The 27399-nt window shown below is 40.2% G+C and overlaps 1 protein-coding gene and 1 non-coding gene across 2 annotated transcripts in view; both read left to right on the top strand.

Annotated features, from left to right (window-relative positions):
* The window catches only part of LOC131256120 (glutamate receptor 2.8-like), a 45386-nt gene that overhangs the window by 7044 nt on the left and 10943 nt on the right, over positions 1 to 27399 (top strand). The window lies entirely within an intron of this gene.
* LOC131257101 (small nucleolar RNA R71) lies at positions 3788 to 3894 on the top strand. The gene has a single exon (XR_009177120.1). It is a non-coding gene; the product is annotated as a small nucleolar RNA R71 (small nucleolar RNA).

The raw sequence follows: 27399 nt of genomic DNA, 5'->3' as shown, positions 1-27399 counted from the left end.
GCTTCAATGATAAGGATAGGATTCAAATGCATCATATTTCGACGGGACAATGCTCCCAATTTTTGACAACGCTCACAAGCCTTGCAAAACTCATGAGTGTCCTTAAACATCGTGGGCCAATAAAAGCCACACTGCAGAATCTTGGCCGTGGTTTTTTAACAGAAAAGTGACCACCATAGGCCTGTGAGTGATAAAAGGAGATGACACTTTGATGCTCATTGTCTGGCACACATCTCCTTAGGATCTGGTCTGGGCAATATTTAAATAAATATGGATCATCCTAGAAAAAGTTACGTACCTTGGTAAAGAATTTCTTCTTATCTTGCGCAGTCCAATGTGTTGGTATGGAACCTGTGGTAAGATAATTAGCAATATCAGCGAACCAAGGTGAATGGGAGACTCTGAACAATTGTTCATCAAGGAACATGTCATTGATATGTATCGTTTCAAGGGAATCAAAGGAATTAAGGCGAGAAAGGTGATCGGCCACTACACTCCCTTTTTATCTTTAATCTTCAAATCAAACTCTTAGAGTAGAAGGATCCATCGTATCGTGCGGGGCTTAGAATCATTCTTAGAAAAAAGATACTTAAGTGCCGCATGATCAGTGTAGATAATGATCTTAGATCCGATCAAGTAGGACCTAAATTTGTCCAAAGCGAACACTACGGCTACGAGTTCCTTTTCCATAGTCGAGAAGTTCACTTGGGCAGGATTTAAAGTCCTACTCGCATAATGAATGACGTAGAGCCTCTTATCTTTTCTCTGACCTAGAACCGCTCCAAGAGCATAATCAGAAGCGTCACATATAAGCTCAAAAGGGAGGCTCTAGTTGGGTGGCTGCATGATAGGTGCAGTGGTTAGCATGCCCTTAAGCTTGGTGAAAGCTTCCTGGCATTGCTCAGTCCACTCATACGGTGCATCCTTTTGCAGAAGATTACATAAAACATGAGAGAGGAGACTAAAGTCCTTTATGAATCGCCTGTAAAATCCTGCGTGTCCTAAAAAGGAGCGCACGTCTCTGATGTTCTTGGTTAGAGGTAGGTTAGAAATAAGATCGATTTTTGCCTTATCCACCTCGATTCCTTTGGACGAGATAATATGTCCAAGGACAATTCCCTTATGAACCATGAAATGACACTTCTCCCAATTAAGTACCAAGTTCTTTTCTTCACATCTTTTCAGCACACATTTAAGACTCTCTAAGCACTCATTGAAAGATGAACCGAAAACAGAGAAATCATCCATAAAGACCTCTAGATATTTTCCCACTATGTCAGAAAAGATACTCATCATACATCACTGAAAGGTGGTAGGGGCATTACATAATCCGAATGGCATCCTTCTGTAGGCAAAGGTGCCGTAGGGACATGTAAATGTGGTCTTTTCCTGGTCCTCATGGGCGATTTCAATCTGATTGTAGCCCGAATACTCGTCAAGGAAACAGTAATAGGAATGACCAGTTAGCCTTTCCAAGATTTGATCAATGAAGGGCAAAGGAAAGTGGTCCTTCCTCGTGACGGTATTCAGCTTCCTGTAGTCAATACACATTCTCCAACCAGTAGTAACTCTAGTTGGCACGAGTTCATTATTGGCATTGGCTACGATGGTAATCCCGGACTTCTTAGGAACTACCTGAGTTGGACTCACCCATTGACTATCGGATATGAGGTATATGATACCCACATCTAATAGTTTAAGAACCTCGGCCTTAACCACTTCCTTCATGTTTGGATTTAGTCTACGTTGTGATTGCCGAGCGGTCTTCGCATTATCTCAAGATATATGCGGTGAGTACAAATCGAGGGGTCGATTCCCTTGAGGTCCGTTATTGTCTATCCAAGGGTTCCCTTATACTCAATGAGAGTAGATATAAGCATACTCTCCTGTTCTTTCTCCAGATGGGAAGAGATCACCACTGGGTATGTCTCATCTTGACCTAAATATGTATATTTCAAATTAGAGGGTAAAGGTTTTAGGTCAAGCTTCGGTGGCTTGAGGTTAGACGGTAGAGGTCCTACATCGGTTTGTCGCAATTCTTCAAATTGTGGCCTCCACCGGTTAACTTCAAGTACCGGTGCAGTATCAAGTAAGGCACATGTCTCTCTAATAATGTCATCATCAAAATCATGGGAGTGGGCCAGGCACGTCTCTAGAGGGTCAGAGGATAAGGTCAGAGGTGTCGTATCTTCCACGAAAGAGTCAATCATATTAAGGTCGTGAAAATCGTCATCCTCCTCTAAGTTTCCGTCGTTATTGAAAAAGATGTTTGACTCCAATGTCATATTCCCAAAAGACAGTCATGACACCATTCCTGCAATTGATAATTGCGTTTGAAGTGGTAAGGAATTGGCGACTAAGAATGACGAGAATCTGAGTGCTCATGTTATTGATGGGTTCTGTGTCCAGGATAAAAAAATCTAAAGGATAGTAAAATCTATCAACTTGGACCAACACATCCTCAATTATCCCTCTTGGTATACGATTAGAGTGATCAGCAAGTTGTAGTATGATTAGGGTGAGTTTTAATTCACCCAAACCTAACTGTTTGTTTACCGAGTAGGGAATCAGATTGACGCTCGCTCCTAAGTCAAGAAGTGCGTGATCAATTCGATAGTCCCCGATTACACATGATATGGTTGGGCTACCGGGATCTTTGAATTTTTACGGCACGTCTTGCTTCAGGATGACACTCACTTTCTCAGTCAAGAAGATTTTCTTTTGAATACTCTGCCGTCGTTTGGTCGTGCATAAGTCTTTTAGGAATTTGGCGTATGAAGGTATCTGTTTTACGTCATCAAGTAGAGGAATGTTGACTTTCACTTGTTTCAACACTTCTAAGATATCTTGAGAGTTAGAGAGAGGTTTTGGTGCGACCAACCGTTGGGAAAATGGAGCAACTGGCTTTTCTAGAAGTTCCGGTTCTAATTTTTGTGGGGCATCACTAGATCCATCATTGCTGTCCTCTTCTGGTTCTTGAGGCTTTTGGGGCCTAACCGGAAGGGTTTTATCAATGATCTTTCCACTCCTAAGAGTGGTTATGGATTTAGCGTGCTCCATTTGATTTGAAAAGCTGGGATTACTTATCTCGTATTGCGGTTTAGGATTGGGGAGCGGTTGTGCAGGAAGCATCCCTTTTTCTATAACCGTCATACGTGAATCCATCTTTTACATAAAATCTCGCATTGCCTAGGTCAGCTCTTGCATGGAATTTTGAACCGATTCTTCTTGAGGTTTCCCCTGATTTGGATTTTGATTGAAGAAACCTTGAGGGGTAGCAGTTTGTCCATTTCTCCAACTAAAGTTTGGATGATTTTCCCAACCAGGATTGTACGTATTAGAGGTTGGTCCATTAAAAGGTCTTTGATAAGTATTTACGACATTGAATTGTTCATTCAACACTTCTCGAAAGGCGGGTATTATAAGACAATTTTCAGTTGTATGAATGTTGCAATCACAGATGCCGCAAACACTTTCATTAACCTTATCCTTCTTTCCTTCCATGGCCTCAAATTTTCTTATGAGCATAGACATTTTATACTTGAGATCATCATCTTCTTTCAAGAGATACAATCCACCTTTCTCCTTAGATTGAGTCGGCCTAGACGTGGTGTTCGATTTTGGGTAATAATCCCATGATTGTATTTTTTCAGCAAGACTATCGAGGTAATCCCATATCTCGTCGACATTTTTATTAATGAATTCTCCGTTACGCATTGTCTCGACCATTTGACGCATGGAAGATGTTAGTCCATCGTAGAAAAAATTTGTAATGCGCCACGTTTCAAAGCCGTGTTGTGGGCATGAACTGACCAAATCCTTGAACCTTTCCCAACATTGGTAAAATGTTTCATCCTCCTTTTGGGTGAAGTTCATAATTTCTTTTCTAGGGATAATCGTTTTATGATGTGGAAAAAATTTCTTTATAAATTCCCTCTGCATATCATTCCATGTGCCAATGGATCTAGGACGCAGTGAATGTAACCACGTCTTAGCTTTCTCCTTCAAGGAAAAAGGAAAGAGTTTTAGCCTAACTGTGTCCTCAGACACATTTTAAAAATATAAAGTGGCTATGATCTCATCAAACTCTTTCAAATGTAGATATGGTTCTTCAGATTCAAGCCCATGGAACTTAGGAAGGAGTTGGATAACCCCTGGCTTGATGTCCATATGTCCTGTATTTTCAGAAAAAATCATGCATGAGGGCGTACTCACCCCCGCTGGTTGTAAATAATCTCATAAAGTACGAGGCGGGGGTACTTGATGTACCTCATTCTCATCCTGAATGTCCTCCACCCTAGGCTGGGGTAGAAGAGGTTGGTTTTCAGCCATCACTTCAATTAACTCAGGGGATTTCGAGTGGTGTTTAGTCCAGCGATGGATAGTTAACCCCTCAACTAATCCTCTTTCAGTCACGAGACGTTGAGTGTTGTCACGAGCCCACTTGGGCATGAAACATTCGCAGCCCTCAATCAGATTCTAAACCTAATCCTAAGAAAGGAAATAAAAACCTAGAAAAAGAAGGTTGGAAAGAAGTTACCAAATTGGAGTCCCTAAGTTAAAAACCTACAAAAGAAAACAAAATAAGTTAGATTAAAAATGAGAAGAACTAAAATTAGAAAATCCTTAAAAAGAAAGATAGAAGTAAACTAGTTTCTAAAAGAAAAAATTCCTAAAAGAAAGTGGAAATTTCTAAAATAAATTAGGAAAGTCCTAAACTAGAAAGTAAGTTACTAAAAGAGATCTGAAAAATAGAAAGTAGAGAAAGAGCTTACCGAATTAGAAATTTCTATCTTAAAAGCCTACAAAATAGGAAGGTTAGTTTCTAAACAAAAAGTCTACAAGTAGAAAATTTCTAAAAATAAATTAGGAAACAAAGTTAGATTCTAAAAGAGTTAGAATTAGAAACTTGCTAAAATAATAATAATAATAATAAATAAATAAATAAATCCTAATTTAGATATAGCAAGGAAGAAATTAAGAAATTACCAATTTAGAAAGTATATATATTAGAATCCTACAAAACAGAAAAAATAAGTTAGTTTCTAAAAATCAGGAAAAAAAAAAATCTAAGGTTAGAAAAATCCTAATCTTAAACTAATCCTAAAACTAATTAATTTCAAAAAGCGTAACCATCAATCCCCTGCAACAGCGCCAAAAACTTGTTCACTCCCTAAGTATAGGGTTGTGATGTAGTAATAAACTCAGTGAGACCGAGGTTGAATCCCAAGGGACTGAAACTTGTACATAATCTGAAACTAAGTAGAATTAGAATTAGAGTAAGATGAAATCTAAATCGAGTGTAACTTGAGGAATAATGATGAAATAATTATCTAAAACTTAAGGAATTCAGAGAAAGGACACTAGGGATTTAGAGGATCCACTTGTAGAAATCAGGGAGATCTTACGTCTGTTTCAAGTATTCAACTGGACTGAGAGTCCCATCTTCATCCAGTTGAAGAGTGTAACCATCAAACTGAACTTCCTTTGATATAGTTTTCAAGAGATGAAAGGTATATGAATTAGAATGGATTCCATCACCAAACCATGCCCATGAGACAAAGTAAACAACATAATTAAACTAATTACCCACCAATCAATATGCTATAAGGTTAGGAAGGGTACCGTCATCCAACCATGCCCAGGAGACAATGGTGAACAACAGGACTTCCTGACATCATAAACATTAAAAGGAAAGGAACATGCTCAAGCTATCGCAGACCCATTGTAATTTTAGTCACAACAGACCATTAAAAACTAAAAACATTCCCTTAATAATCAAACTAATATCAAATTCAGTTCATAAATTAAATTAAAGGCATAAAATAAAGTCTCCCATCTCCTACAAGCTTCACCTCTTAACCCTAGCTAAGAGGTCTAGCTTAACATGATTGAACCAGATCTCTGAAAAACCATGATAAAAAAAAATACAAATAAAACAAATAAACAAAACTACTCCCTGTCTCTCTCTCTGCTATTGACGTTCTCAGTCGAGATCTCCTTTAAGATCCCTTCCCGTTCTCTCTCTCTTCTTTCTTATAGGCAAGGACGCCCTGGAGAAGGAGTTTCGCACTCCTTTTTACGCAATGTGGTTCGCAAAAACGCCGAACTGCGCACCTCTGCTCAGCAAAAATGCATAGATGGGTTGTGTTTGAGGTGAATCCGAGAGGTAGGATCGCCCAAACTAACAAATCCAACCACATATGTGTAACACCCTGAAAATCGGGGGTCGTGCATACGCTCGACTCCCGAGTTCCCGGGGTTACTTATATCCAGTTTTCATTAATATGCGATTAATCCAGTCTAAATGCGCATTCTGGAACTTCCTGGAACATGAAGCACAAATGCACCTGCCGACTGAAATGAAAGAGAACTAGCATATATATATACACACATATACATGACCAAGAAAAATATAAAGGGTCATACATGGTGTCACCCAACAAAATCACAAAGAATAATATGTCAAAAAAAAGAATAAAGCTGAGCCCTTTGCGCAGCGATCCAACGACCCATCTACTGATCCGATGGAGTCCTGCTCATCAACTGGAAGTAAGGGAACTCGTCCTCCTCCTCAAGGTTCGCATCGTCAGGCTCCATGAAATCTGTATTACCTGCATCTATGAACGGGTCTGGTTGGTGTATTAAAACACTGTCCCAGAGTGGGAGTGAGTGATCAACTCAGTGGGTGCTATTAGCCTTAAGTCGCAACAAGCATCAATTATAATAAGAATTTAATGAAAAATAATCAATTATAAACATCTATCTAGTCTTGTTAATGTGCATGGATGCAGGATGATATGATGTATGCCCTCACCACAACGCTCCCTCGTGCGACAACATCTAACGATCGCCAATGCAACACTCCCTCAGTGCGACCTCGACTGCCGAGTCGCTAACCTAGCTAATGCCATGCAATGATGATGTTAACCAGGTTCTTAGTTAAGTCCATTCATCCAGCAGATTTGGGAATCTGATACACCCCACGTATCAAATGCCCTGAACTAGTTGCGAGGCCAAGACCCTCCAATGTGTGAGGCCGAGACCCCGCGATCCTTGACCCCGTCGGGTTTCCCCCATCCCCGACTTCAAGCACATGGGGGGTGCTGAATGTGGGGTCGCTCGCAGTCACTACGGGAAGGCGCATCACCCCAGCGTAGGCCGACAGCTCGGACATAGTGTCCCATTCCACCATGCCCGGCTCACGAGACTGTGGATCAATATTCTATCCAGTATCGATGGGCTACAACGGTGGTGGGGTGTTTCAGTTTCCATAAATGTGTGAGCAAACAAGGTTAACAAACTAGGTGGGTCAGCCAGTGGACTGAACCGCACGAGCTCAGGCAAGTATGTGGCGGAACGACATCGGGTACAAGCGACCCATGTAGCCTAACTACTGTCGCCCACATGTACTCGTCCAAACCCATGGGTTTAGCCTCATGGTGGTCCTACCAACGGAACCACCTTCGCTCTCTTCATGTTCCTGACCAACCCAAGTGTAGGAATAGTGACTTATAACATGCTAACTACCAATGTAACATCAAACATTTTCAACACCTTGATCTCATATTGCTCAACATACAATTCAAATTTTCCTACAAGAAAAATCATTAATATTATAAATAAAGTGTATGTGTGTGGTGTGGGTTATTGAGGAAGTTAACACTTCCTCCATGTTGAGAAATCATACACACAAGAGTAATGAAATCATACGAAATATGAAGCAACAACGTATAAAAATTAACACGGCATGAGCATATGATCATCCATACATCAAATCATGTGAGAAACATAAACGACATCATGACAGAGAGAGTCAAAACATATAAATCCATATCATATCAACCAACATACAATTCCTAGGATTTCCTAAGCTTTCAAAAATAACATCTAAGCAATCAACATCATTAATCTCGTATTAAAATTGGTGCTAGGTCACCTAAGAGTAATAGTCCGCACCTATGGATCGCTGAGATCTTGGAAAACGACCTAGAAACGCCAAACTTGATGTTGATCGGTCGGAATCCTAAGACAATGCACTAGTATATTAGGATTTCATACAAATCCTTGCTCAACACAAAAGATTACAAAAAGGATGGGTGCTTACCTCCCCATTCGGATAGAAATGGCTTGTAGTTGTGCATATGGGAAAGGAAAGATATTTCTCTAAGGCCCCAAGCTTCCTTGGGCCTCACCTCCTACCACATACTCTTTTCCTTTCTTCTTCCTCTCTCTTTCTCCTCCTTTCTCCTCTTTCTCTTCTCCCTTTTCTCTCTTCTCTCCTTCCTTCTCTAGGGCAAATTCGTATGAGAGAGGGATGCCCCAAATGAGGCCCTTTTATAATGTCAGATTTGGTGACAATGGCCCCAAGTGTTGGGTTTTTACTATACTAGACCTATGAGAGGGTCTTTCTAAGCTCTAGGGCCCACTATGGGGTGTACAAGTCAATATACACCGTAGGATAGTTAGCCCTAATGATGATCTACGTATGGATATGATCGACCCGCCATTTGGATGCGTCGATCGACAGATATGATAAGAAGTCTGTTCAACGGTCGCCGATGGTCGATCGGAGCCGCGGCTATACGGATATGAGCAGAGAAATATCCTCACTCTATGTGTGAGTTTGGTCGCAAACCGACGGTCCAAAATCCTCAACTTTGCATAAGAGTGGACGACTCAATTCACTTAAGTTCCAACTCCTTCCTTTAAGGTATTTGCACTTCTCATGCACTCAACCTTCAGCTCAAGTTGACCGGTTCTGGATCGTACCCAGGTGCGATTCTCGTGATGGACGTCAAGCCCAATGAGACGGACATTATTCTATAGTTTTGGAACTAGTGGTCCACCAACGAGCGGTCTAGAGCTTGTTTGGATAACCGGGTCAGTTTTGGTGGCCCTCTAACCATGAAACTTATAGGATAGGTGCTCCATGGCCCGATGAAGGGCCATGCAAAATTTGAAAATGATCAGATATGGGGTTTGGTCGCACGGGTCTGATTCGCTTTCAACGGTCACCGTGCCACGATTGGGACCCAGATTTTTGTGGGCGGGTGTAGAAAAATACATTAAACACTCATCGTAAATTATGAAGAAATCTGATGGCTGAAATGTCTCACATTTCAATTTTTATTTACACGTGCCAGATTCTAATTTTGGCATTGGTGGGGCGCATCTGGCAAGTGCTAGATTACACTTCTGGGTGTCCACTAGGTCCGTGGTCCTCGATGGTCCCCAAGCCCAGTGAGATCTATGCTCCTCTCAATTTTTATAATTTTCTGACCTTCCCATGTCGCGGTATAGCCCGCACGGGCTGCCGCCAAGTGTAAATGGTCATTTGGCTTGACGGCGCGCACTTGACCCAATCACAACCCGACTGGTCTACTCTAATGGGCTAATCCTAACTTATTTTAGTTATGGCACCAAACCATGAGTAGTTTAAACGAACGGTCCTGCGGCAAATCTTACGAGGACGCCTCAGTATACTGTTCTGGTTGGACGGGACGTTACTTGATTAACCGGACTTGTGCGGTTCTTCACTGGTACACCCTGTATAAACTGACATTGAGTACTAATAGTCATTAAGTAATATTTAGGTTAATTAAATAAAATAAAAATAAAAATAAAAATTGATGAATTTTTGGAAGTCCAAAACAGTGAAAATCGAGGATGTTACAATATGAGTGGTAGAAACTTGTTTGGATAGCTACTGGACGGTTCTAATTGACGGTCTGATCACCACCATGGTCATACAACCTTCCGCAAAACTCGGACAGCGTCCGGACGTGACATAGAGCCTACGTAAGATGGTTACGCTGTGATGATGATGGGATCCATGATCGGTGATGCCTGGAAAATCCATTCCGTCCACTAAATTCCCCTCGCAAAACCAGTCAGGTATGGATGACTTTTTCTTAGTTTCAGTGTGGCCCACAGAACTTTTCTTGCTGCCGTCCGTTCCATGTTTGAACGGTTGAAAACCATTCAAGCTGTCCTCTTTTAGTTCCCTCTTCTAGGTCTGGGTCATATGGTCCTTGGTCTTTGAATGGACGGTTCAGATTTCTCTAATAGACACTCACGGTGGCCCACATCAGCATCCCACATGGACGGTGTGCTCACACTGGAATGAAAACGAAAATTCCGTTTTGAAGAAGGAGAGCTCGGTCAAACCGAGTTTGACCGGCTTGAGTGGTCCGGTGCACAGCGGGCGTGCACCTGCTGTGTACACTGGTCGCATGAAGTGGGGTACATATTGATGTTTATGAGAAATCTAATCCATCCATCCTTTCTTCCAGCTAATTTAAGGGGTCAAACCCAAGTTTGAAGCATATCGAGATAACAGGTGGGCCGAAATCAATGTTTTATGACCTGATCTGTCCATTAGGATACTTCTAGAGGGATCTAATGGCTGAAATTTTACTTGTACAGTTAATTTATGGTCCTCAAGCCATGTATGAAGTTTGAAGCCGATCATATGGTGGAAACCTTGTGATCTTGCATTCTAGCTGACTTTCAGGCCACTTGAGCTTCAGTTTCTCGATTTTCTCGGATCTTTGGCATGTAAATCCGTCGATCTTGGTCCCCTAGAGTCCGTCCCTTGCCTTGGTGATTCTAGAGTGTCAAATCCACACTTTTAGTATCCTTTTTCAGTCCAAGTTCCTAAATACACCTTGCATAACAAACACGATTAAATTGAGTCGTTAAACAGTACAATGTTCGTAAATTCAAGTAATAACTGGGGTCTAATATGCAATATTTGACCCTCAACATCGACCAGTCGTGGGATGTGCTCGACCGGTCGAGGACTCTACACGACCGGTCGAGCTTATGCAGATTTGAGTCCGGATTTGATACGGTCTGCGAAAATTTGAGTCCATTTTCACATAGCTGCAAAAGAGAAGTTGCCTAAACTATAATACGGGTTCCTAGGGCTTTTATAGGTATTATGAGAGTTATTCCAAGGTATGGGCAAAGGGTTTTCTCTATACTTCCAAGGGAGAGGTTAGTATATTGCCTTGTAATCTTCATTTTCTTTATAGTGGAAGTTTGCATCCATGGTTTTTTACCCTTGTTTGGGGTTTTTCCACGTATATCTTGTCTTGTGGTTTGTTTGGAATGCTTTGATTCTTTTTCTAGTTTATATTTCTTCTTGTTTATCATTTGTGGGTGAGACCGGAGATTGGATCTTGGTTCACTACGTTGTTGGCGTGTTGCGCAACAACTGGTATCAGAGCCAAGTTTCGATATTGATAGCGATGACGGAAGAAGATTAGAATTGAGAAGTTTGATGGTTTAAACTTTGCATTCTAAAAGATGCAGATAGAGCATTATTTGTATCAGAATGACCTCTATATTCCTCTAGGAGGAAAAGAGAATAAACCAGAAAAGATGACAGATGATGAATGGTTTTTATTGGATCGGAAGGCTTTAGGAACGATTCGACTCTCTTTGTCTAAGAGCGTCACCTTCAATATATCCAAGATGAAAACCACAAAAGAATTAATGGAAGCCCTAGCCACCATGTATGAAAAATCCTCCGTGTCCAACATGGTTCATCTTATGAAACAGTTATTCAACATGAAGATGTCAGATGGTGGGAGCGTAGCTGAACATCTAAACGAGTTCAATAAAGTCACGAGCCAGTTGGAATCTGTTGGCATTGTTTTTGAGGATGAGGTCAGGGCGTTATTGATCTTGTCCAATTTGCCAGATAGTTGAGATGGTTTGCTGATTGCTGTGAGCAATTCTTTTGGGTCGACAAAGCTGAAATTTGATGATGTCGCCGGTCTAATTCTCAGCGAAGAATCTAGATGAAAGACATCAGGAGTTTCAAGGGATTCAGGGAATGCTCTAAACGTTGAAGGAAATGGAAGATCACTGAATAAAAGAAGCAATAAACACGGACGTTCTAAGTCGAGGAAGAAGTCGAAGGGACTGAAAGACAAAGACGGGTGTTGGCATTATGGGAAGAAGGAGCACATGAAACGTGATTGCAAGACGCTAAGAAACAAGAAAGAAACTCTCAAGGCGGGAGGGTTTCAGTGAATTTATCTGAGGAGAGTGATACAGAGACTTTGATCTTGTCTCTTGATGAGAGGAATGAGTCTTGAGTTATAGACACTGGTGCCTCATTTCATGCCACTTTCTGTAAGGAAGTTCTGCATGATTATGTATCAGGTGACTTTGGGAGAGTGTACCTGAGTGATGATGAGCCGTGCAGTATTGTTGAAAAGGAAGACGTTCATATAAATCAGAAAGACAGAACGACTTTGAAATTGAAGGATGTCAGACATGTACCGAGTTTGAAACGAAACTTGATCTCAGTGAGATAGTTGGCCGATACCGGATATGTGACGACATTCACTAGTGATTCCTAAAATATCACAAAAGGTACCTTAGTGATATCTCGAGGCAAGAAGGAATGTACTTTTTACAAGACTTCAGGATCGTATAGTTTACTCGCAGTCGTATTAACTGGAGTGAATGGATAATTATGACATCAGATGTTGGGACATATGAGTGAGAAAGGGATGAAAGTGTTATTGTCAAAAGGGAAGCTACTAGGGCTGAAGTCTATTGACTTAAAATTCTGCGAGGACTGCGTGTATGGCAAGCAGAAGAGGGTGAGTTTCAAGAAGATAAGACGTGCTCCAAAGACGTATTTGTTGGAGCTTGTACACACTGATGTGTGGAGACTGGCACAGGTATCATTTCTTGGTGGCTCACGTTATTTTATTTCTTTTATGGATGATTCTAGTAGAAAACTGTGGGTTTATTTCTTAAAGAACAAATCTGATGTATTTGATGTATTTAAGAAGTGGAAAGTAATGGTAGAAAATGAGATAGGTAAAACAGTAAAATGTCTCAGATCTGATAATGGGGAGACACTACCAAAAAATCGAGTAAAGGCTATGGAAGTTGAAAGCTTTTAGCTACGGATTAAATCCGTAGCAAAATAGCTACGGATTTAATCCGTAGCTATAGACTAGGTTCTCTGTAGCTAAAACGTACCTTTCAACCTATAACCTATATGGTGCTTAGGGGGGTCCATGAGGTCCACTGGAATATATGTATTTGATCTAAGCCGTCCAAAAATTCGGATATATAATGTTGTTGCATGAGCCCAAAAATTATGTGGATTGAATATCTAGGTGGACCACACCATAAGAAATAATATAAATTAAATGTGTACTGTTAATTTGTTGTGTGGTCACCTTAAAGATTTAATCTAAATGAATTTTTTATCATCCTTAAAATAATAATTTAAATTTATTGGATGGAGTGGATATATGAAATACATCACAGTGGGCCCCACGTAACTAAAATTTTAAAACAACTCACGACCGTCCGTCACGCGCCGGTCCAAAACCCCGTCTCCCTCCAAAACTGAAACCCATCTCCATTTTCTCCCGCCCTTCAAAACCCAAACCCGTTCTCCATCTTCGTCTCCATCTCTCTCTCTCTCTCTCTCTCTCTCTCTCTCTCTCTCTCGCACTCAGTCTCTCTCGTTCCCTTGCCCTCTCTTCATCTCCCGATCTCCCTCACCCTCTCTCACTGTCTCAAGGCCGCATTCCGCATCTCCCGAAACCCATTTTGCTGCATGAAGTAGAAGAAGAAGAAGCATCGTACGGTGAGTATATTTCTTATTCCCTCTTTATCTCTTTCTCAAATCTTTCAGAGGTTCAATCCGCATTCCCCTCTCTCTGTTTCTGAAATGTAAGGGCCGTTTGGCCGGTCGGATTGGAAGGGATTGGATGTTATTGGAAGGGATTGGAAGGATTTGCCCCTTCTGTTTCTGAAATCTAAGGGCCGTTTGGCCGGTCTGATTGGAAGGGATTGGATGTTATTAGAAGGGATTGGAAGTTAAATCCTGGGATTGGTCGGGCGTACCAAACAGAGTCGGTGATCAACAGCCAATGCCTGAGACGCGTTTGGCTCGAGGGATTGGAAGGGATGGTAAGGTTTAATCCCAGTATTGGCCGGGTGTGCCAAACAGACTGGATATATCAATCCCATGTATCTGAAGCCAATCCACTGTCAACACCATCAATACCTAGAAATCCAGGCCATCCACCATAATACCTTTCAATCCCTTTCAATCCACCCAGCCAAACGGGGGAACGGACTGGCTACTCCCCCTAGCACCAGCTTTAGGCTGCTTGTCGGTGCTCTGTGGGCCCCATCATGATGTATGTGTTTCATCCATGCCGTCCATCTATTTTTACAGATAATTGTAATATTTGAGACAAAAAATGAGATATATCCAAATCTCAAGTGGACCACATTACAGGAGACAGTGTTGAATGAGCGTCGACCATTAAAAATTTTTTGGTGGCCATAAAAGTTTTGGATCAAGCTGATTTTTGTGTTTTCCCTTCATCTAGGTCTGTCTGACCAAATCAATAGATTGGATGTCAAATAAACAGTACAGTGGGCCCTAGGAGGATTTTAATGGTGGATATCCAATCAGTATTGTTTTCATGGGGTGTGGACCACCTGATATTTATATCCTTCTAATTTTTTCGATATGACATCTTTGGCTTTTATTCAAAAAATTAGGCTGTTTTAACTCCTAGTCTGGCCACTTATAAAATTATACCTAAAAATTGTAAATATACATCATATGGTCCACTTCAGTCTCGGAATAATACAATTTTTGGGTAGTTTTTTTCATCATGATGAGCCAATACTATATGAATGGATTGGATGCACAGGAAACAATGGTAATTCACCATTAAAACTTAATGTGGGTTGAAGAAATTTTGGATAGAGCTGATATTTGTGTGGTTTCTTTGAATGAATTGAACGGTTCCATATTTGGGACCATCCATACAGGGGGCACCTTGACACACCACTGTTAAGTTGGGAAATTTTCCTTATTTCTTGCATCGAAAGAGGAAATGTCCTCTTATAAAAGAAACAAAACGTACATTCATCAATCTCTTAATTTAAGATTAGTTGTACAAGGCTAGTTACAAATCCTATAATGTAATTGAGATCAATTTATAAATTTTATATATTTACAATGTGAAACCCCCCTCAAGTTGGAGAGTGAGTATTAAGAACACTCAACTTGGAGCTCAACTGTTGGAAATATTCCATCACCATCATTTTGGTAAATAAATCGGGGATTTGGAATCTTGATGGAACATAAGACAGTTGATGAATAAAACTGGATTTGATCTTTTTACAAACATGTGACAATCAAGCTCAATGTGGTTTGTACATTCATGAAAGACTTGATTGTTAGTAATGTGAAGACCGACTTGATTGTCACAAAAAATAGAAGTTAGCTGAAAATTGCAAACTTGAAGATTGTGAAGGAAATAGATATGCCAAGTTAGTTCACAACTGGTAGTAGCCATGGAGCCATATTTTACTTCGGCCGAGGATCAAGAAACAATGGTTTACTCCTTTATTGTCCACCAGAAAGGAGAATTGCCAAGAAAAGTGTAATAACCAGTTAGAGAGCAGCTGGTAATAGGACAACTAGCCCAATCAAAATCACAATAGCCTCTCGACATAAGAGAACTGGAAAATGACATAAGTAAACCTTGGCTCGGAGATCCTTTCATAAATCAGAGAACACAAAGTGCGGCAGCACAATACATCTCAGGTGAATTGACTAGGATTTTACAGAATATACAATATCCAGCCGAGTAATAGTAAGATAGATAAGACATCCAACCAATCGACAATATGGAATCGAAACGGTGAGAAGATCCCCTTCTACATCCATGAGTTTGAAGTTTGATCCATAGGCAAGTTTGTAGGACGGACACCAAGTAAACCAACATAGGATGAGATATCAAGAGTGTATTTTCGTTGGCTTAGGTAAATGGTCGATGGGAGTGAGAAACTTCAATTTTCAAGTAGTACTTAAACGGTCTGAGGTCTTTAATATGAAATTGATGTTGTAAGGTCTTTACAACAGAGATGACTTTGTCGTTGCCGCCAATGACAAGGACGTTGTCCACATAAACTAAAACAACAGTAAAAGTGGTACCATGATGCCGAGAAAGAAAGAGTAATCCATAATGAACTAAGGGCCCGTTAATTTGGATTTGTGAAAAGCGTGAGAAAAGAAATTGTATTTCCAAAGAAACCTTGTTTTCAAGAAAATGTGGGAAAGGAAATAGTGTTTATCATGTTTGTTTATCATCACCAACATTTTCTTAAGAAAATTGAGGTTTGTGTGGGGGTGTGCGCGCGTGTAAAAAAAAATAAAAAAAAAAAAAAATAAAAAAAAAAAAAAAAAAACATTTTCTTAAGAAAATCGAGGTTTGTTTCCAAATCATATATTTGGCAAAATAAAATTCTCTTGAGAAATTATTTTGGTACCATGTGGTGCCTATGTATCCAGCAGTAGGATGTATGGAATTAACAATTAATATTTCCTTTGTAATATGGAAATATTTATTGGAGGGGCGAAGGGTATCTGATGAACAGTTTAGATGGAACGTACTAGACATAAACTGATCATGTTCATCTTGCCCCTATAGTTTCTTGTGGTGTGGCCCACCTAAATTTTAGATCGGGTTAGTTTTTGTCCCGGTACCTAACATTGCAGGATAATCCCGATGGACGGAGTGGATTTGACGAAGAGAATATGGTGGCCCCATTTGAAACTAAGTTAAAGAAAGTCATCATGCCCCTATTTTTTAAAAAATTGGGATGATGACTTCAAACATGAGTTATTTCATTTTTTCAACTTCATTTTAGGGCCAAATCTCAGGTGGACCACACCATAGGAAACTGTGGTGATTGAATGCCCACCATTAGGGCCTGTTTGGCCGGGTAGATTGGATGGATTTGGATGGTATTAGAGTAGATTGTACAAATTTCAAGGTAATGATAGTTGCGTCAATAGATTGGTGCAAGATCTATGGGATTGCTATATCCCGGGATTGCTATTTCTGGTCTGTTTGGGACGCCTGGCCAATCCCGGGATTAAACTTTCCAATCCCTTTTAATCCCTTGAACCAAACACGTCCCAAGCAATTTTAAAGGGATTAGGGTGGATTGGATGGGATTTAAAGGTAATGATGGTGATGTCAGTGGATTGTCTTAAGATCCTGAAAGGAATTCCAGAATTATTTTTTTATGGGTTTGTCAGATTGTGACATCAATTTGAATTTCTATGTTTTTTATTTTTTTTAAATTTTTTTATTTACAATGTCTTTTATGTTACTGGCATAGGCATTCATATATATATATATTGAGAAATATGATTGAAGTGTTGGACTAGCATGTGCATTTACACCATTTTTTTAAATGTTGGTGACTCATCCACCACATGTGTCATAAAACATGTTAATCCACTGCATTGCATTCATCAGGAATCAAGCTTGGGGGTAAACATTTTTGGCTTTTATTCAAAAACTCAGGCTGTTTTAACTCCTAGTCTGGCCACTTATAAAGTTATACCTAAAAATTGTAAATATACATCATATGGTCCACTTCAGTCTCGGAATAATACAATTTTTGGGTAGTTTTTTTCATCATGATGAGCCAATACTATATGAATGGATTGGATGCACAGGAAACAGTGGTAATTCACCATTAAAACTTAACGTGGGTTGAAGAAATTTTGGATAGAGCTGATATTTGTGTGGTTTCTTCATCCTAGGTCTTTGTAAGCATTCCATTGCCCTTGTGTGGTGAAGTCTTTGACTGGTACGATCCATCATTTAGCTTGATATATTAGAATTGCATGCGAGACTTTTCATCTATGCAAGTGGTTTAATATTATACTTATTAATTGCATTATTAATTTTTTGTAAAAATACAATGATGGCAAACTCCTTAATACATTGTATTTGGTAGATAATATCTGTATGGGTCCAATCATCTGATAGCACTTTCTTCATTTTCAACTTTTGAGGAGGATGGTGCATTAGGTTAATTTCCAACTTTAATTTTTGGTAAGGTGCAGGTTGAAAATGGACCCATTGGTTAATCGAGATTTAGCTGTAATGAATAGGGAGTGGATGACACTAAGTTTCCCTGACCCACGTTTTCTTTCTGGAATCAGAAGTTTTTCAAAGTTTGCACAAGAAAACCTTCCTGGTAGAGAATTTGTTCCTTGTCCATGCACCACTTGCAGATGTGCACGTTTTTCAATTTCTTATGATAATATGGAAATACATCTAATGAAAAATGGATTCGACCCAAGCTATAGGGTTTGGAACATGCATGGGGAACATGTATCACCTAAGTGTACTGTACGTGAATCAAGTTCCCAACAATATCATAGTGTCTCGAACTTAAATGAGGTTCACAACGCGATCGTTCAAGAACTTGGTGGTAATAACCTAGATGAAGTTGTACAGGATGAGCCCAACGTGACCCCTATAGTTGAAGGCGTCTTCGGAGAAAATGAAACTAATGAGTTTGAAGCAAATCTACGAGACGCAATCACTGAGCTATACCCTGGGGCCCAAGATTTCACCGTGCTGACTTTCATTGTACAGCTTTTCAAATTAAAGGTGAATCATGGATGGAGTGAAAAAAGCTTTACAGAGCTCCTTCAACTACTAAAGAAGGTGTTACCTTCCAGTAACAAGGCCCCAACTAATACCTACCAAGCGAAGAAGATCATTACAAAGTTGGGTCTTGATTATGTGAAAATCCATGCTTGTCCAAATGACTGCATCTTATACTGGAGAGAGAACGAGATGAAAACCATTTGTCCAAATTGTAAAACTTCTAGGTACAAGACTGAAATGGGTTCTGAGAAAAAAGAATCTACAATACCTAGGAAGGTGTTAAGGTATTTTCCATTAACACCAAGGCTACAAAGAATGTTCAGTGTGCCATGGTTGGCGAAAGAAATGTCTTGGCACTCAACCAGAAAATTTCAGCATGAAAAGATGGAGCATCCGGCTGATTCTATTGCATGGAAGAATCTTGATGACAAGTATACAGATTTTTCAGTTGAGCCTCGCAATGTTCGATTGGGTTTGGCTACAGATGGGTTTAACCCGTTTGGCACTTTCAGTATGTCGCATAGTTCATGGCCCGTTATGTGTGTGACGTACAACCTTCCACCAAAGCTTTGCATGAAACCTCAGTTTACTATGTTGACTTTGCTCATTGAGGGACCGCGACAACCAGGAAAGGATATTGATGTTTATTTACAACCATTGATTGATGAACTGCAAAAGTTATGGCGAGAAGGGGTCACGACGTTCGATGCATACCATGAAAATAAATTCAACATGCGTGTTGTTCTGCTTTGGACAATTCATGACTTTCCAGCATATGGTAACGTTTCTGGTTGTAGGACAAAGGGTAAGTATGGTTGTCCTGTATGTGGTCCTAACACAGATTCTTTGCGACTCCAATATGGAAAGAAACATGTTTATATGGGCCACAGACGATGGTTGTCAATGTCAGAACAGGCTAGGAAGGACACAAGTGCTGGCACGTTTAACAAGAAGGTGGAGATACGACATCAACCGATCCGTCTGGATGGGATTGAGGTTGAAAGACAAACCGCGAACTTGAATATGCAGTGGGGGAAGACTAGGAAGAGTAATATAAGGGGTATTGATGGAGGCCGACAAGAGCTAGCGGATGTTGTTGAATCACCGTGGTTCTTCAAACGGTCTATATTATTTGATCTGGAGTATTGGAAAGATATTCCCGTGCGTCACAACCTTGATGTCATGCATATTGAGAAAAATATATGTGAAATTCTTGTTGCCTTGATGTTGAACACGCCTGGCAAAACCAAGGATGATGCTAATGCACGCAAGGACCTGAAACAATTGGGAATTAAGAAGCGTCTATGGCTGAAAAAGAACAATGGCAAGGTGATTCAGAAACAAAGTGTAACACCCTGAAAATCGGGGGTCGTGCATACGCTTGACTCCCGAGTTTCCGGGGTCACTTATAACCAATTTTCATTAATATGCGATTAATCTAGTCTAAATGCGCATTCTGGAACTTCCTGAAACATGAAGCACAAGCACACAAGTCTACTGAAATAGAAGAAAATCAATTATACTTATATATACATGCCCAAAAGAATACAAACGGGCGCACAAGGTGACGCCCAACAAATTCACAAAAAGAATAACATGACCAAAGGAATAAATCTGAGCCATTACTCGACAATCCAACGACTCATCTACTGATTCGACGGGGTCCAGCTCATCAACAGGAAGTAAGGGAACTCGCCCTCCTCCTCGAGGCTTGCGTCGCCAGGCTCCATGAAATCTGTATCTCCTGCATCTATGAACGGGTCTGGTTGGTGTTTTAAAACACCGTCCCAGAGTGGGAGTGAGTGATCAACTCAGTGGGTGCTATTAGCCATAAGTTGCAACATGCATCAATTATAATAAGAATTTAATGAAAAGCAATCAATCATAAACATCTATCTAGTCTTGTTAATGTGCATGCATGCAGGATGATATGATGTATGCCCTCACCACAACGCTCTCTCGTGCGACAACATCTAACGATCGCCAATGCCAACACTCCCTCAGTGCGACCTCGACTGCCGAGTTGCCAACCTAGCTAATGTCATGCAATCATGATGTTAACCGGGTTCTTAGTTAAGTCCATTCATCCAGCAGATTTGGAAATCTGATACACCCCACAGATCATATGCCCTGAACTAGTTGCGAGGCCAAGGCCTCCCAATGGGTGAGGCCGAGACCCCGCGGTCCTTGACCCCGTCGGGTTTCCCCCATCCCCGACTTCAAGCACATGGGGGTGCTGAATGTGGGGTCGCTCGCGGTCACAACGGGGAGGCGCGTCACCCCAGCGTAGGCCGACAGCTCGAACACAGTGTCCCATTCCACCATGCCCGGCTCACGAGGCTGTGGACCATTTTTCAGTGGGTTATTGATGGGCTACCTCGGTTATAGGGTGTCGCAGGTTCCATACAGACGTGAGCAAACAGGGTTAACAATCATGGTTGGTCAGACAGTGGGCTAGACAGCACGAGTCCAGGCGAGTGCGAGGCGGAACAACATCGGGTGCAAGCAACCCATGTAGTCTAACTACTGTCGCCCACCCGTACTCGCCCAAATCCACGGGTTTAGCCTCAAAGCGGTCCTGCCAACGAGACCGCCTTAACTCTCCTTGTTTTCTTGACCAACCCTAGCGTTTGGATGGTAATCCACAACATGTCAACGGACAGAGCCATCAACTAGCAAATCATCATCATGTTCTCACACCTCAATCATATAATTCAAATTCGTCTAATAAGCAAGCTAACACAATTTATGAGCAATGGTGCATGTGTGTTGTGTGTGTGGGTGAGGAAGTTGCTCACTTTCTACAACTCATAGAAACAATTACATAGGAATTAATAAGGCACGCATACTATAGGGCATCATCATATGAGCAATCCAACAAGTCATCAACAAGCGATCATCAAATTTGCACCAAGTCATGTAAGAAGCAAGAATAGCATCATGTGAGGAAATCAAATAAAACATACAATTCCATACCACTCTAAATAAACATGAATTCCTAGGTTTTCTCTATACTCTCTAAATGCATCAACCAAGCAATCAAAATCATTAAACTCATATTGAAATTGGTGCTAGGCCACCTAGGAGTAATAGTCCGCACCTATGGATAGTTGAGATCTTGAAAAACGACCTAGAAGCGCCAAACTCGATGTTGATCGGCCGGAATCCTAAGACAATACACTTGCATGTAAGGATTTCATACAAATTCTAGCTCAACACAAAGGATTACAAAAAAGATGGGTGCTTAACTCCCTAATAGGATGGAAATCGCTTGCATTTGTGGATGTGGGGTTTCTTGAGGAAAGGGAAGAGGGGTTTCTAGATCTTACCTTCCTTTGGCCCACCTTTATCTCCCTTCTTCCTTCTCTCCTTCTCTCTTTCTCCTCTCTTCTCTTCTTCCTCTCTTCCTTCTCCCTTTTCTCTCCTCTCTCCCTTTGTTCCCAAGGGCAAATTCGTATAAGAGAGGGGTGCCCCAAATGAGGCCCTTTTTATAATGCCAGATTTGGTGACAATGGCCCCAAGTGTTGGGTTTTTACTATACTAGACCCATGAGAGGGTCTTTCTAAGCTCTAGGGCCCACTATGGGGTGTACAAGTCAATATACACCGTAGGATAGTTAGCCCTAATGATGATCTACGTATGGATATGATCGGCCCGCCATTTGGATGTGCCGATCGACAGATATGATAAGAAGTCTGTTCAACGGTCGCCGATGGTCGATCGGGGCCGCGGCTATACGGATATGAGCAGGGAAATATCCTCACTCTATGAGTGAAGTTTGGTCGCAAACCGACGGTCCGAAATCCTCAACTTTGCATAAGAGTGGACGACTCAATTCACTTAAGTTCCAACTCCTTCCTTTAAGGTATTTGCACTTCTCATGCACTCGTCCTTCAGCTCAAGTTGACCGGTTCTGGATCGTACCCAGGTCTGATTCCCGCGACGTCAAGCCCAATGAGACGGACATTATTCTATAGTTTTGGAACTAGTGGTCCACCAACGAGCGGTCTAGAGTTTGTTTGGATAACCGGGCCAGTTCTGGTGGCCCTCTGACCATGAAACTTATAGGATAGGTGCTTTATGGACCGACGAAGGGCCATACAAAATTTGGAAATGATTAGATATGGGGTTTGGTCGCACGGGTCTGATTCGCGATCAACGGTCACCGTGACACGATCGGGACCCAGATTTTTGTGGGCGGGTGTAGAAAAATACATTAGACCCTCATCGTAAATTATGAAGAAATCTGATGGTTGAAATGTCTTACATTTCAATTTTATTTACACGTGCCAGATTTCAATTTTGGCATTGGTGGGGCGCATCTGGCAAGTGCCAGATTACACTTCTGGGTGTCCACTGGGTCCGTGGTCCGCGATGGTCCCTAAGCCCAGTGAGATCTATGCTCCCCTCAATTTTTATAATTTTCTGACCTTCCCATGTCGCGGTATAGCCCGCACGGGCTGCTGCCAAGTGTAAATGGCTATTTGGCTTGACGGCCCGCACTTAGCCCAATCACAACCCGACTGGTCTATTTTAATGGGCTAATCCTAACTTAATTTAGTTATGGCACCAAACCATGAGTAGTTTAAACGAACGGTCCTGCGGCAATTCCTACAAGGACGCCTCAGTACACTGTTCTGGTTGGATGGGACGTTACATGATTAACCGGACTGGTGCGGTTCTTCACTGGTACACCCTGTATAAACTGACATTGAGTGCTAATGGTCATTAAGTAATGTTTAGGTTAATTAAATAAAATAAAAATTGATGGATTTTTTTGAAAATCCAAAACAGTGAAAATCAAGGATGTTACACAAAGTCCTTTCTGTCTAAGAAAAGAAGAGAAAAAACTTTTCATCCAGACTTTGCATGAGCTGCGTGTTCCGATCGGTTTTAGTGCGAATTGGAGGACCATTGTAAAGGAAGATTGCGTGGATTTAAAGGGAATGAAGTCTCATTCTTACCATGTGTTGATGCAACATCTGCTCCCAGTTCTCATCCAGCATGCATTCAGGGATAGAAAGGTCATTCGTCCTATAATTACAAGCTTTTGCATCTTCTTTAATGCCTTGTGCTCGACAACCGTAGACCTTCAAACACTCCTTACTCTCGAGAGAGGCATGGCTAGGACGTTATGTCAGCTTGAGACTATATGCCCGCCATCGATATTTGTCATTATGATGCATTTGTCGATCCATTTGGCTTACGAGGCTCGCATATGTGGTCCTGTATACTATCGATGGATGTATCCATTCGAAAGGTACGTTGTGAGCTTAATAAGAATAAATCGGCTTAACATCTACATTTGCATGTGTATATAATGTATCATTAACTTTGTCAGGTTCATGAAGACATTCAAGGCCTATGTCCGTAACAAGACACGACCTGAGGGTTGTATTGCAGAGCAGTACATCCAAGAGGAGACAGTTATATTCTGCAATCAATATAAAGGAAAACAGAAAACAAGCCTACTGGAAAAGCTGAAAAAATGGTTTAACAGAGTCATTCCAGGACTACGTAAGTTGGAAGATATCGTTGATGATGACTCTAATGATGATGATGTTGGTCCAGTAGGTACGGGTCAAAGTGTTATCCTAGCGGGTATCGAATACGAACAAGCTCGTAGATGGGTACTGAAGAGTCATCCCAGCTACGACGAGTGGGAATAGTATGTATAATAAGCTCATATATATGTATATATATATATATATATTTATCTTCTTTACTTTATGCGATTTCAATATAACAATGTTATCGAATATCGCGCAGGAAGCACAAAGATTTCTTGCAGCGATGCTATAAGACTATTGCTGTTAGAGATGGTCCTGCCCCCCAGGTATCCTTATGGAGGATTGGAGGGTCTTCGTGGAACAACGTACCACCGAGAAGTTTAAGAGGGCAAGCACAAGGAATACAGTCAATTGGGCCAAGCTAAAAGGACATGCGTGTCTTGGGAGGCACAGCATGGCTGTTACTCGTTATAAGATGGTATGTATTTAAAAATAGATATTATAGTTTTAAATTGAATTTATATTTGAATTATCATTCATCTAAATCTATTAATGATGTGTATTTCAATGATATATAATGTGCAAAAGGCGATTCTTACCTCTGATGTCGAGATAAGTAGATGTGAAGTCTTCTTAAGAGCCCATACAAGAAAGGACAAAGTTGTCCAATATCCTGAACTTGCTGTAAGTGTATCCCTCGTACCACTAACTAGTACCCTTGTGAAAAGCCTAAGTATAACTTTGAATTATATTGCATTCATTTGTATTTTTCACAGGAAAAACTAGATGAGCTCTATAGTAGCAATCCTGCTTCTAGGATGATCGGCATGGATGATGCCCTTACAGAGGTAGTAATAAAATTTAAAAATTAGTAGAGTTTTATGGTAATTATGAATAACCTAATAACTTAATTTACAATGTTTTACAGTTGCCCGATGCTCATGTGCAACAAATCACCTCTTGATTCTTCACACCCACACTCAACTGGGTCCCACCATTGCAACAGTGAAATGTTAAAAACCAAAAAGAAAAAAGGAAGAGCGTTTTTTAAAACTTTTCCAAGAAAAGTTAATCCTCCTAAGAAAAATTTTTTTGGAAAGGATGGGCCATTAATTGGAGAGGGGGACATTTGTGAATGGGGAAAGATTTAGAATTCAAAATTTAAAACAAATTTTTTTTTTAATTTTGTTGTGTTCATTTTGAACTCAATTTAAATTTTTTCATTTTGAATAATTTTAATTGTTTGTGCATTTTAACTAATTTGGCACTTGTTTTTTATTTTTTTAATAAAAATTTTTCTTTTTTAAATCTACAATGGCTGTCAGTCATCAATTTTTTTAAAAAATTTTTTTGAAAACCAAATGGGCCTAAGCCTTTAATCCCAATGAATTTCATTGGGCCCCAACCTTTAAAGGGGAGGGAAAATTTGAATGAATGAACTATGGAAGGGATCTTGAAAATGGGTTTATATTGGTTTTATAGTTTTACTTGTACATTTATATTATTACTAACATGAGGTTATCCATTCTTTCGTGGAGTTGATGTGGGAGGGTTGGAGTTTTGCATATTTGATTCAACATCGTCGCTTTTCAAAAATGCACATGTGTAGTTCATTAAACAAACATTATGTGATATCATGTGCATGATATCTATGTTGTAACCCTCATGTATTTTGCTTAAAATCCATTTTATGTATGATTCTCATGCATTGACATGGATTTGAGCTAAAAAAGATCGAAATAGAAAATTTGAAAAACAAATTTTATTTTAAAGTAAGTATTTGGGACCAAGTGGACTTTTGCTCCATTAAATTTTCAAATTAATGGAGCAACATGTCCGGGAGCTATCCAAACCCCTAAGGTAACAAACCTGATAACCTTTCCTATGGAAACCTTCTTTCCATTTGGATACCTGTTTTGTATTTGATCGAAAAAAAATTTTAAATTGGAAAAGGGAGGGTTTGGGTAAATGGGAGGGGGAAACAGAGGAACTTAAACCTTAACCCTTTTTCAATTCCCTAAACTTAAACCTACACCTAATCCTAATCGTAACTCCTAACCTAAACCTATCTTAAATTGAAAACCCAAACATAAACCCACCGAACCCAAACCCGATTTCCTAAACCTAAACCTTAACCTATTCTAATTCCCAAACCTATGTCTTATAACCTAAACCTAAACATAAACCTAAAACAAAACATTAACTTAACCTAAACCTATATCCTAAACCAAAACCCATGAACTAAAATCCCAAAACCTATAACCTAAAAAACCTTTAAAACCCTTTAAACAAAACCTAATAACCTAACGAACCCTAATAAACCCTTTAAACTTAAAACCCAAAATAAACCCAAACCCAAACCCTTTAACCCAAATTTATTCTCAATTCCCAAAACCTAAGCTAAACTTAATTCCCTAAATCTAAACCTCCTAAACCTAAACCTAAATCTTTAAAACCTGAAACCTAAACCAAACCCCAAACCCAAACTCCTAAAGCCTAAACCTAAACCTATTCTCAATTCCCTAAAAATTCCTAAACCTAAACTAACCTAAACCAACCCTAAACCTTAACCTAACCTAACCTAAACCAAACCTATACCTAAAAATCCCTAAACCTAACCTAAAACCTAAACCAAACCTTACCTAAACTAACCCTAAACCTTAACTTAAACCTAACTTAAACCTAAACCTATACCTAAACTCAAATCCCTAAACCTTAAAAACCTAAACCTAAATTAAACAAAACCCCCAACCTAAACCTAAACCTTAAACCTTAAAACCAAACTTAAACCAAAAACCCAAAAACCGATAACCTAAACCTAAACCTTACCTAAACTCAATTCCCTAAACCTAATGCTTCTAAAACCTAAACCCAAAGCCTAAACCTAAACCTAAACTTAAACCTTACCTATTCTAATAACCTAAACCAAAACCGACCTAAACCTAAACCTATACCTAAACTCAACCCTAACCCATAAACCTAAACCTAAACCTAAACCTATAACCTAAACCAACCCTAAACCTAAACCAACCTAACCTAAACCTAAATAAACTCAAATCCCTAAACCTTAACCTAACCAACCTAAACCTAAACCTTCCCTAACCCTAAACCTAATAACCTAAACCAAAACCTAAAACCTAAACCAACCCAAACCCAACCTCCTAAACCTAAACCTATCCAAAACCCAAACCCAACCCTAAACCTAAACCAAACCTAAACCTTAACCTAACCTAAAAACCCCTTAACCTTACCAAACTAATCCCTAAACCAACCCCTGACCTAAACCCTTAAACCTATAAACCAAACTCAAATCATTTAATAAACCTAAACCTAAAACCATATAAACTAACCCTAAAACCTAAAACCTAAACCTAAACCTAAACCAAATAAAATACCCAACC

Source organism: Magnolia sinica, chromosome 9 (assembly GCF_029962835.1).
Source record: "Magnolia sinica isolate HGM2019 chromosome 9, MsV1, whole genome shotgun sequence".
In the NCBI taxonomy this organism is placed as follows: Eukaryota; Viridiplantae; Streptophyta; class Magnoliopsida; order Magnoliales; family Magnoliaceae; genus Magnolia; species Magnolia sinica.
The sequence above is the reverse complement of the archived record's forward strand: the minus strand, read 5'-3'. Positions and strand labels throughout refer to the sequence as shown.